Source organism: Danio rerio, chromosome 11, assembly GCF_049306965.1.
Source record: "Danio rerio strain Tuebingen ecotype United States chromosome 11, GRCz12tu, whole genome shotgun sequence".
Classification (NCBI taxonomy): domain Eukaryota; kingdom Metazoa; phylum Chordata; class Actinopteri; order Cypriniformes; family Danionidae; genus Danio; species Danio rerio.
Window position 1 is genome coordinate 4,960,001 of NC_133186.1, and position 9,746 is coordinate 4,969,746.

The 9,746-nt window shown below is 38.0% G+C and overlaps 1 pseudogene; it reads right to left on the reverse strand.

The window, feature by feature from the left end:
* LOC137490698 (bis(5'-adenosyl)-triphosphatase-like) overlaps positions 1-6,415 on the reverse strand; it is a 322,802-nt pseudogene extending 316,387 nt beyond the window's left edge.
* Positions 6,416-9,746: the final 3,331 nt, after the last annotated feature.

The following is a 9,746-nucleotide window of genomic DNA, read 5'->3' on the forward strand; positions in this document are numbered from 1 at the left end:
ATGATCCAGATCTTTACATTTTCGTGACTGTAGCTCCCTGTCATCGAATTAAGTGATTGACCGCTAATATTACCCAATCTATTTGTTTTGTGTTCTAGCACAGTGAGCCAATAATAAGAGCTTGAAGGTGGGGCAAGTAATGCGGGCTTTGTTTACTACAGCAAGTTGACAGGTCAACCTTTCCTGAGCGCTGTGTTTGTTGATGTTAGGTGCAAAGATGCTTAACATTTGAACATTTTGCTGTGAAAACTGGTCGGACATTGATTTTATTCGCACATATGCTCCCAAATATATTTTGAGGTAAATCTGGGGTTCTCTCCTGAAACTGCTGCCCCAGTAACCCAGCACCAGAAAAATGGATGAAAATGAATGAAAGAATGAATGAATGAATGAAGAAAATGGACCACAGTGTCTCATTCCAACGCAGCTAATTTCATTTATTCATTAAGCTGTAAAAAAAGTTCGTTAATTTTGTGAATCAAGTTTCATTTTTTTTTTCCTTAATTATTTATGCTTTTGAATTTCATTGCGGGACCTTGATCATTCTTCCAACAATTTTTAAACTTGAAAAGTTTGAAAAGGTTACTTTTATTAACATTTTTCATATAGTTTAAAGTGAGATATGGTCTGCATTGGTGTTGTATATTATGCTACAAAAACTTTAATAAACCACCAGTACATTTTCCGTAAATAAAAGTAAAAGTCACTTTGTTAAACAGTAGAGTTGAAATATTCGATATTAAAAGAGCAAAGATCAAGGTCTTATAATTCAAGTTATGATTTTTGTTACAATTTTCAGTTTCTTTGACTCAGTAGATGAAAAAACTTCTTTATTCACGAATGTTTTGTAGGATATTCCAGTTTTGCGCATACGTCATAAATCTATGGTGGAAATAAAGCTACTGATTTGAAAATAACGCCGCAGACATTATCTATTCTCTATCATCTAAACCTCGAACTCAGCAGTTTGGATAGAGTCTGAACTTATTTTTACATCAGATCAAAGAATCAAAAATAACTTCTCTTCAACACAACATCAGCGTTGTCCTTTAGCTCTCCTGGGACCACAACTTTCTGGAAGTGCTGTAATGTTTCACGCCACTTAGGCTGCGAGAGTAACAATTAAATAATGCTAATGTATTGCGTATGCCCTCCAAACACCGCAGCCTCTCATCAGATTTTAGGATTGTGCTGCAGTGGCCTATAATGCTGTGAAAAATGGCTTCCCATCATGAGTTAATCTAAACATAGCGGCTTACGTAAGACAGAACAGCACTCGAAGATCTTTTTGCTGCAAAGCCAAGGACTTATTGCTATTCGAAAGGAGAATAAGGACATTATTCAAACAAATCAGCAATGGAAATCATGCAAATATATGCAAGGTTTGCATTCGTAGGTTGGGCACTAAGATTAATAGATATAAAAAGTATCCACTTTGATTTTGCGGAAAAGTGTAAAAAAAAATAAATAAGTAAAAAAAGGGAGGGGGTGGGGGGTTATTAAGGAGCATCTGATGATTCACAACGTTAGCTTTTTTCGTGTTTGCATGCAACTGAGGAAAAGAAGTACAATTGTGTCAGCAACATTTAATAAAAAAAAAAAAAACAGAACAAAGAAAGTTGGGTGAAACACATTCCACAACAACACTTTACTGTAGTCTAATAACATTTTTAGAGAATACAGTAATGTAACGAATTACATTTTAAACTTGTGTAATTTGATTGGATTTGAATTAGATTTCCATAGGACCATAAGAATTACCATATTTTATCCATAACCTACTAAAAAGAAAAAAAAAATAGTTGTTTATAGTTACTATATACTACTTTATATAGTTACTATAGTAGTTTATAGTTACTAGGTCTATTGGATTGCGACCCCTGGGGTAATTATATTATATTAAAGACACAGCAATAGCGTCAGATGCAGCAAATTCATTTTTTAACACTGGGTTAAACTTTCTAAATTTACAGCACTGACAGACATTTAAAAAATTCTACGAAGAATAGACTTGGGTCTGTTGGTTTGTGTGTGCGCCATTGCACACAAGGTTTCTGTATTTATAACCACCTCAGAAGATATTGGGGGTTGCGAGTCGCTGGCATTGTTATTTTGGAGGTCACGGGCTGAAAAGTTTGGGAACCCCTGCTTTAGTTGACACAATCATGAAGGAAAACAATTAATTTGACAATCCAAAAGACGACAATTGACACCTTGCACAAGGCAGGCAAGACACAAAAGATCATTGCAAAAGAGGCTGGCTGTTCACAGAGCTCTGTGTCCAAGCACATTAATTGAGAGGCCAAAAAAAGTGTACAAGCAATAGTGATAACCGCACCCTGGAGAGAATTGTGAAACAAAACCCATTAAAAAAATGTGGGGGAGATTCACAAGGAGTGGACTGCCGCTGAAGTCAGTGCTTCAATGCATACACGTATACAAGACATGGGTTTCAGCTGTCACATTCCTTATGTCAAGCCACTCTTGAAAAATAGACAGCATCAGACGCATCTGGGCTGCTGCTATGTGCTTCAAAGTTATGTTTTCTGATAAGCATAAATTTGGCATTTCCATTGGAAATCAGGGTCTCAGGAGGAAGAGAGAAGAGGCACACAATCCACATTGCTTGAGGTCCAATATAAAGTTTCAACAGTGATAGTTTGGGGTGCCATGTCATCTAATAGTGTTGCTCCACAGTGTTTTCTGAGGTTCAAGGTCAATGCAACTTCATATCAGGACGTTTTAGAGCACTTCATGCTTCCTGCTACTGACCAACTTTATGAAAATGCAGATTTAATTTTCCAACAGGACTTGACACCAGCAAAAAGCTACCAGTTATCCCTGTTCTTAATTGGCCAGCAAACCAGCCTGACCTTAGCCTTATAGAAAAGGTATGGGGTATTGTGAAGAGTAAGACGCGATATGCCAGACCCAACAATACAGAAGAGCTGAAGGCCACTATCAGAACAATCTGGGCTCTTATAACACATGAGCAGTGAATAACACAGACTGATCGACTCCATGCCACGCCGCATTGCTGCATTAATTCAGGCAAAAGCAGCCCTAACTAAGTATTGAGTGCTGTGCATGCCCATACTTTTCATGTTCATACTTTTCATATATATTTTATGTTCTCCAGAATTGAAGCATACTTGGAGTATAGGAATAGGAGTTGTCAAGTTCTCGAAGACTTTGCTGAGATAAAAACATGACCCCACTTAACGAGCTGAAGTGCCTTTGCATAAGTCTATACTTATATGGAAACTAAAGTAATCAAAGTGACAGAACATTATACACTTTTATAAAGTTATCTCATGAAAGAATCAAACCCACACTATTTACTTGCAAAAGAAGAGGTTGAAAGATTAGTATGCAGCTGTGATTAACTTTAATGTCAACTGTCAACACAAGATTCAAACCTGCAACGTTTAGTTTGGGTGTAAACATTTAGCACAGTGTGTCACATACAGCACATATACAGTTTAATTTTGATTTCTCCTAAATGTTAAATGTGTTACTCCGGCTACATTTTGTTGCACAAATGAGATGTCAAATCCACTATAGGCTGCTGTCTACAATTTTGCAAATCTGAAATTGTCACATATTGCACATAAATTTACAGCCCCGGCTAATTGTAAATATTTTCCTCAGCCTGCATTTTTACAAAACGTAAAATACATTACTCCTGGTACATTTTGTGGTACATTTCAGATGTCAAATCCATTAGAGTGCACTCTAGGCAATTCAAAATTTATAGATTGCTTTGTTGTATGTCCTTCTTGTACACATCTATAAGAATGCAGGGCTTGTCACAGATCACAAAGCAAACAAAAGTGACATAAATCATTGCCTAAATCCAACCAATAGTGTTTTCAAACACTATTTCAAAAACCATGTGCATTTACCATGATTTTACAGTATGTCTTTAGATAAACTGTGCTTCACCAGACTCAAACGTGAGCACTTTGCATTACAAATAATTCTCTGTACAAGGTGAGCTACCGAGCAACCTGACCATGCTAGAAAAGTTAGCCATACAGAGTAAGATAGGTGAGGCAAACGTATTCCATTACAAATCATAGACACTATTAATTTGTTTTTGTGGTATTCACTTGGTGTTGTGTAAAGAACTGAATGCAAATGCTACTTTATTTATTGATAATGTGTCCCACTAAATATTATTAGCAGGAAAATGAACAAGTATGTGGCATCAAACTGCCCCAGTGTTCATTTGACCCACTGCAATCAAACATACACTACCCGACAAAAAGTGTTGTCATTAAATCCAGTGGTAAGAGCAACAAATAATAACTTGACTTCTAGTTGATCATTTGGAAAAGTGGCAGAAAGTCGATTTTTCTGATGAATCATCTGTTTAACCAACACAATCTCACGGCAATTCGTAACTTTTTCATTTAGTGGCTAATTCGTATGAATTCGTACGATCTAATTCCTACAATTTAGTATGATTTGCTCATCCCCCAATGACGGTTGGGGTTAGGGGTGGGGTTAGGTGCCACGCTTCCTTTTTAAAATCGTACCATTTCGTACGACTGAACTCGCAAACACGAACTAAACTGGCAAAACGTAAAATACTTATGTTTTCTCATGAGATCAGGCTGGTTGAACTGCATCCCGGTCATTACAAATACTGCAGAAGACCTATTGGAACCAGCATGGACCCAAGATTAACCAAGTTTAGTGAAGAAAGAAATCATGATTTGGTATTGCATTCGGTATGGGAGCATGCGAGAGATCTGCAGAGTGGATGGCAACATCAACAGCCTGAGGTATCAATACATTAATGCTGCCCATTACATCACAAACCACAGGAGAGGGCAAACTCTTGTTCAAATTCCTTCTCATACTCCAGCTTCCACATCAAAGTTTCTGAAAGCAAAGAAGGTCAATGTACTTTAGGATTGGCCAGCCCAGTCACCAGACATGCACATTATTGAGCATGTCTAGGGTAAGATGAAGGAGGAGGCATTTGTCACGGGTAGAAGAAGGAGTGAACTCAAGTGCAGAACACAAAGTATTTATTGAGGAGAAAGTCTTTGCAAACAAAGAAAACCCAGTCGGCTGAGTGCCGGGGAAGTGCCATGGAAACAGTCCAAAAAAACGGGATACTCGTTCACTGGCAGCCCTGTACACAAATATGGGGTGAGTAACAGAACGATATACGCACACACCCCGGACAAAAGACTGACTAACACTAAGGGAAATGACATGCTATAACTAAGAAAAAAGAGATGAGAAACAGGTGGAGTGAATCAGCTCAAATGACCTGTGACTTCGTGACTGAGAGTAAAAGGAGTTAACAGAAGGTAATCTGTAACATAGAACTGGAGGAGAGAGTGAGAACACAAGGTACGGTGACAGCATTAAAGATGAATCCAAAGAATCTTTGGGAGTCCAGCAAGAATGGTTTCTTTGCCATTCCAGATGACTTTATTAATAAGTTATTTAAGTCCCTGCAGAGATGTATGGATGCAGTCCTTCAAGCTCATGAGAGTCAGACACAATATTCATTTGTTTCCACTGCAGCATGACTTTATGTTCTATACTGGACATTATTTCTGTTAAGTGACAAGACTTGTCTAAGCACAAGACTTGTGTTTCTACCAAATCCACACTGTTCTGTTGTGTCATTCAAAGCTTATTCCAATTTATAACAATTTTCATCATATGGACAGGTGGTTACTCTGATCCTGGAAAATACAATGATTTCTTTAGAGGATATAAACAAAAAAAGTTGATGAATCATACAGGTTTTGTTTTAAATGATCGTCATTAATTTTGCACCAACTTTTGACCTATATATAACACCATATGTGTATTCTCTTTCTATTTCTTTTTTTTTTTTTTGGAATTACAGGAAATGGTCTCATCTTATAATAATCACCATGGTATAATTATCATCATATAATTCCATTACAGATTCAAAATACGCCGACTAATTAAGCTGAAAATGTAAAAATTCACAGACTCGTGATGTATCACCAGTACTTGGAAGCAATTTGTCTTCAGCTAATTTCAGAAACATCAGAACCAAGAGGCTTCTACCCAGAAATGCCTTGTTCTTCTGGGATGTATGGTAAACATCTGCTGATATGGCCTAATGCTAAGGTCAGGCCAAACTTAACAAAGCGCAAACTGTTGCCGAGCAACAGCAGGAATCAGCAGAACTGCTCTTCAGAGAACACGATACGGTAAACAGAGAGGGAAAAAAAAGAAGATCCTACCTGCTCTTGATTCACCTCAGAGTAAAAACCCCAGTCGCTACGGTAAACCTGAAAAGGATACGACCAGGTACGACCGGCTTTCGGTTGACTAGGGCGAAGGACAACTCCGTCTTCAAAAACACAGCCGAGGACTTTATGATGTGCTGCCCGAAGCGAAACGTAGCCATGGTGGATCATCAATTCCTGTAAGACACTGAGACAGAGTTTAACGGTCAATAACAGTTAAGAAAGTGTTCCCAACAAAGAAAAGGACAAATCTTTTATGAGCCGGGGTTTTCAAATAGAAACTTTGTAGAGATGTTTACTTCAAAAGATTAAAAAGAAATAAATAAATCACAGAATATTCAAGGAAATGTTTAGATTAACGTCCCTGAAAGACGTCAATAGAACTGAAGTGTTTTCCTAATGCAGTGAATGCGTTATAATTCTCAAGGTGCAATTTTTTGTCAAGCCAATATCAAATTTTGAAATATCATTAGGGTTTTTGGATGGCACTTCATAACTATTTTATCATTTTTGTGAAGTACTTGACACGGTTATGAGTGTCTTCTTGTGTGTTTTAGTTGAATCATGTGACTTTGCTTAAAGTTGTGTTAAAATGACTACTTTCAGATAAGTTATTAAGCATTTGTGCCAAGAAGACAGGAGAAAAGTACATAGTATAGACATTTTTCTTCAATCCTGAACGGAGAGCACTGAATAGCGACCAGTGTCTTCCAATAGAATGCTTAAAACTTCCGTTTACAGCCTTTCTCAACAGGAATTATCAATTCAAAATGCTGTCAATATCGCTTTAAGTGGCTTACAGTGTTTTAGTAATGCTTAACTTGATTTTGATAGATGCGTGTTAAAGCTGATATACTTCTGTCAGATGCGGTTCAATCGTGAGAGAAAAGTGTTCTCCTGATACAGTGTCTGCCGTGAGATAAGATGCTGAAATATAGCATCGGTATTTCTGATCTGTCAGCTGTTATACTGTAGACAGTGGGCTCGTCAAGTAGCCGCACACACACACACACACACACACACACACATGCAATAGATCACTGCAGTGCAGAGCAAACTATGGTAATGGAACGAAACTTAACAGGTATGCAAGCAGAACAATTTCCAAAAGTGACCAATAAAAGTAAGTTACTGGTTACTATGCTGGGCTGATTTGCACATGGATTGTAATCTGGAGCCGTTTGTGTTTCATTTAATTAGTTTGTATTGTGTAGGATTTACCATGTGTTTTTCTGTAATTTTAAGCTCTCGCTTTGTTTTCAGTTTGTGCAACTCTTTTAATCAATGTGTTAGTACATTTGTGTGTGTGTAAAACATTTATGTGAATTACTTGTTTGGGTTGTTTATATAAAAAAAAAAAAAAAAAGAGAGAGAGAGAGAAAATGTTGACTTTACCGATGACCCCATTTAAAGTGCATAAGAAATTGTCTGACGATGAGGGTAAAATGACTCGCAGCTGTTGTTTTCTATCTCCTTAGATCACATATTTAAATAATCAGTCCAGTAGGTGGCGATGTTTAACAGCAGTATTAGTTCAAACACATTAAAAGCAAATAATATAGATTAAAACTAACGTTTCAAAGCTGTCCAAATGCGACTTGTATGCATCAAGCTGCCGACAAGTTGGAAGCAACTTAGGTCAAATCACTAAAGCCAATATGAGTGATATAAAAATCAACCCCAATGTCTCTATGACAGTCAAAAACTGGACTTGTCCATATTTTATTGAAAATATGACGCTTAAGAGGGTGACGCTGTGGCACAGTAGGTAGTGCTGTCGCTTCACAGCAAGGTCGTTGGTTCGAGCCCTGGCAGGGTCAGTTGGTGTTTCTGTGTGGAGTTTGCATGTTCTCCCTGTGTTCGTGTGGGTTTCCTCCGGGTGCTCTGGTTTCCCCCACAGTCTAAAGACATGCGGTTCAGGTGAATTGGGTAGGCTTAAGTGTCCTTAGTGTTTGAGTGTGTATGGATGTTTCCCAGAGATGGGTTGCAGCTGGAAGGGCATCCGCTGCGTAAAACATATACTGGATAAGTTGGCAGTTCATTCTGCTGTGGCGACCCCAGATTAATAAAGGGACTAAGCCGAAACGAAAATTAATGAATGAATGTATCTTAAGCCCGATTCACACGGGCTCACACATGTTTGAAGTTGGGGCTGACGCAATTGTCATAGCAGCATCAGCCAATGAAATCAGCCTTCAATTGGATACTGTCTGAGCTGGTGCATTTGCATTCAGCAATTTGATTAGCTGACGCATCCATTTGTGACTTGAAAAGATGAGAAGTTTACAACTTCTGCAGCGAGCAACACCACTGAAGGGGCGCCAACGGATTTACAATGCAGTTCTGCAACACCTGACGTCAGCCATTCAAAGTGAATGGGAAGTGTTGAAGCTGGCGTGTGGTGTGTGAATGGGGCGTACATATGGGTGAAAGTGATACATGCAAAAATGGCTTGCCTTGTATGGAGTTTAAGTCATGGGCTGCGTCTGAAACCGCATACTTCCATACTATATAGTACGCTAAAATCAGCATGCGAGTAGAGTAGTATGTCCGAATTCATAGAATTCGAAAATCAGTATGCGAGAAGTACCCGGATGACTTACTACTTCCGGCGAGATGTTGGAGTGCGCATCCCACAGCAGGTAGGTCATGTGACCATGACAAAATGGCGGATGTAGTACGTCCGAATTCCATTCATACTTTTCACATTCATACTGTATAGAGCGTACTTTTCTAACGGTCGAGTAGTACGTTTAGATTCATATACAGTACCTACTGAGTAGTAGGCAGTTTCGGACGCAGCCATGAAGTTTATGGCTTGCTATATTTTGAGAAAAATAATGCTTAAATTATTTATTGCAAAACGGTAAGTCAGATAAACATGAAAAAATATAGAAGCAAAATTTAATGCAGAACACAGCTTTTGGCCAAATTTAAGGCTTGTAGCATTTTTTATATTGCTGAATTATTAAGCATGTAATACTTTTTTATATTATTATTCAAAATTGATACATGTGATTGGCATGGGGAGCTATAGCAACAATCTTGAATGCAGAAGGCACATTTCTACCAAATGTGGGCCTTGTAGCATGAACGGCCTAGGAGGAGACTGTTATGTCCTTGAAACCAAACGTATGCTGGCTTTCTTAAGCCAACATAATAAATTCCCTATTAAGTGAAGTTTTAATTATCCAAGACAAAGTTCTGCATTAAATATAGATTATTATTCTCTCATTACAGTCCATATGAAAGTTATCTCACATAGCAGACTTGAAGCAAACAAACTGATGCTGAACTATTTTAAAACAGTCTCAACGGGAGATGTCAATGATAAAACAAATATCTAATACAGCAAGAGTTCAAACAAAGAACAATCTATAAAAAAGAGGGATCTTGTCACACTGGGAGGGCTTTTCAATGCTCAACATTACAAACAAGTATCGACCAGAGATCAGCGTCCTCTCGCTAAATTTAGTCATCCTCCACAGGGAATTT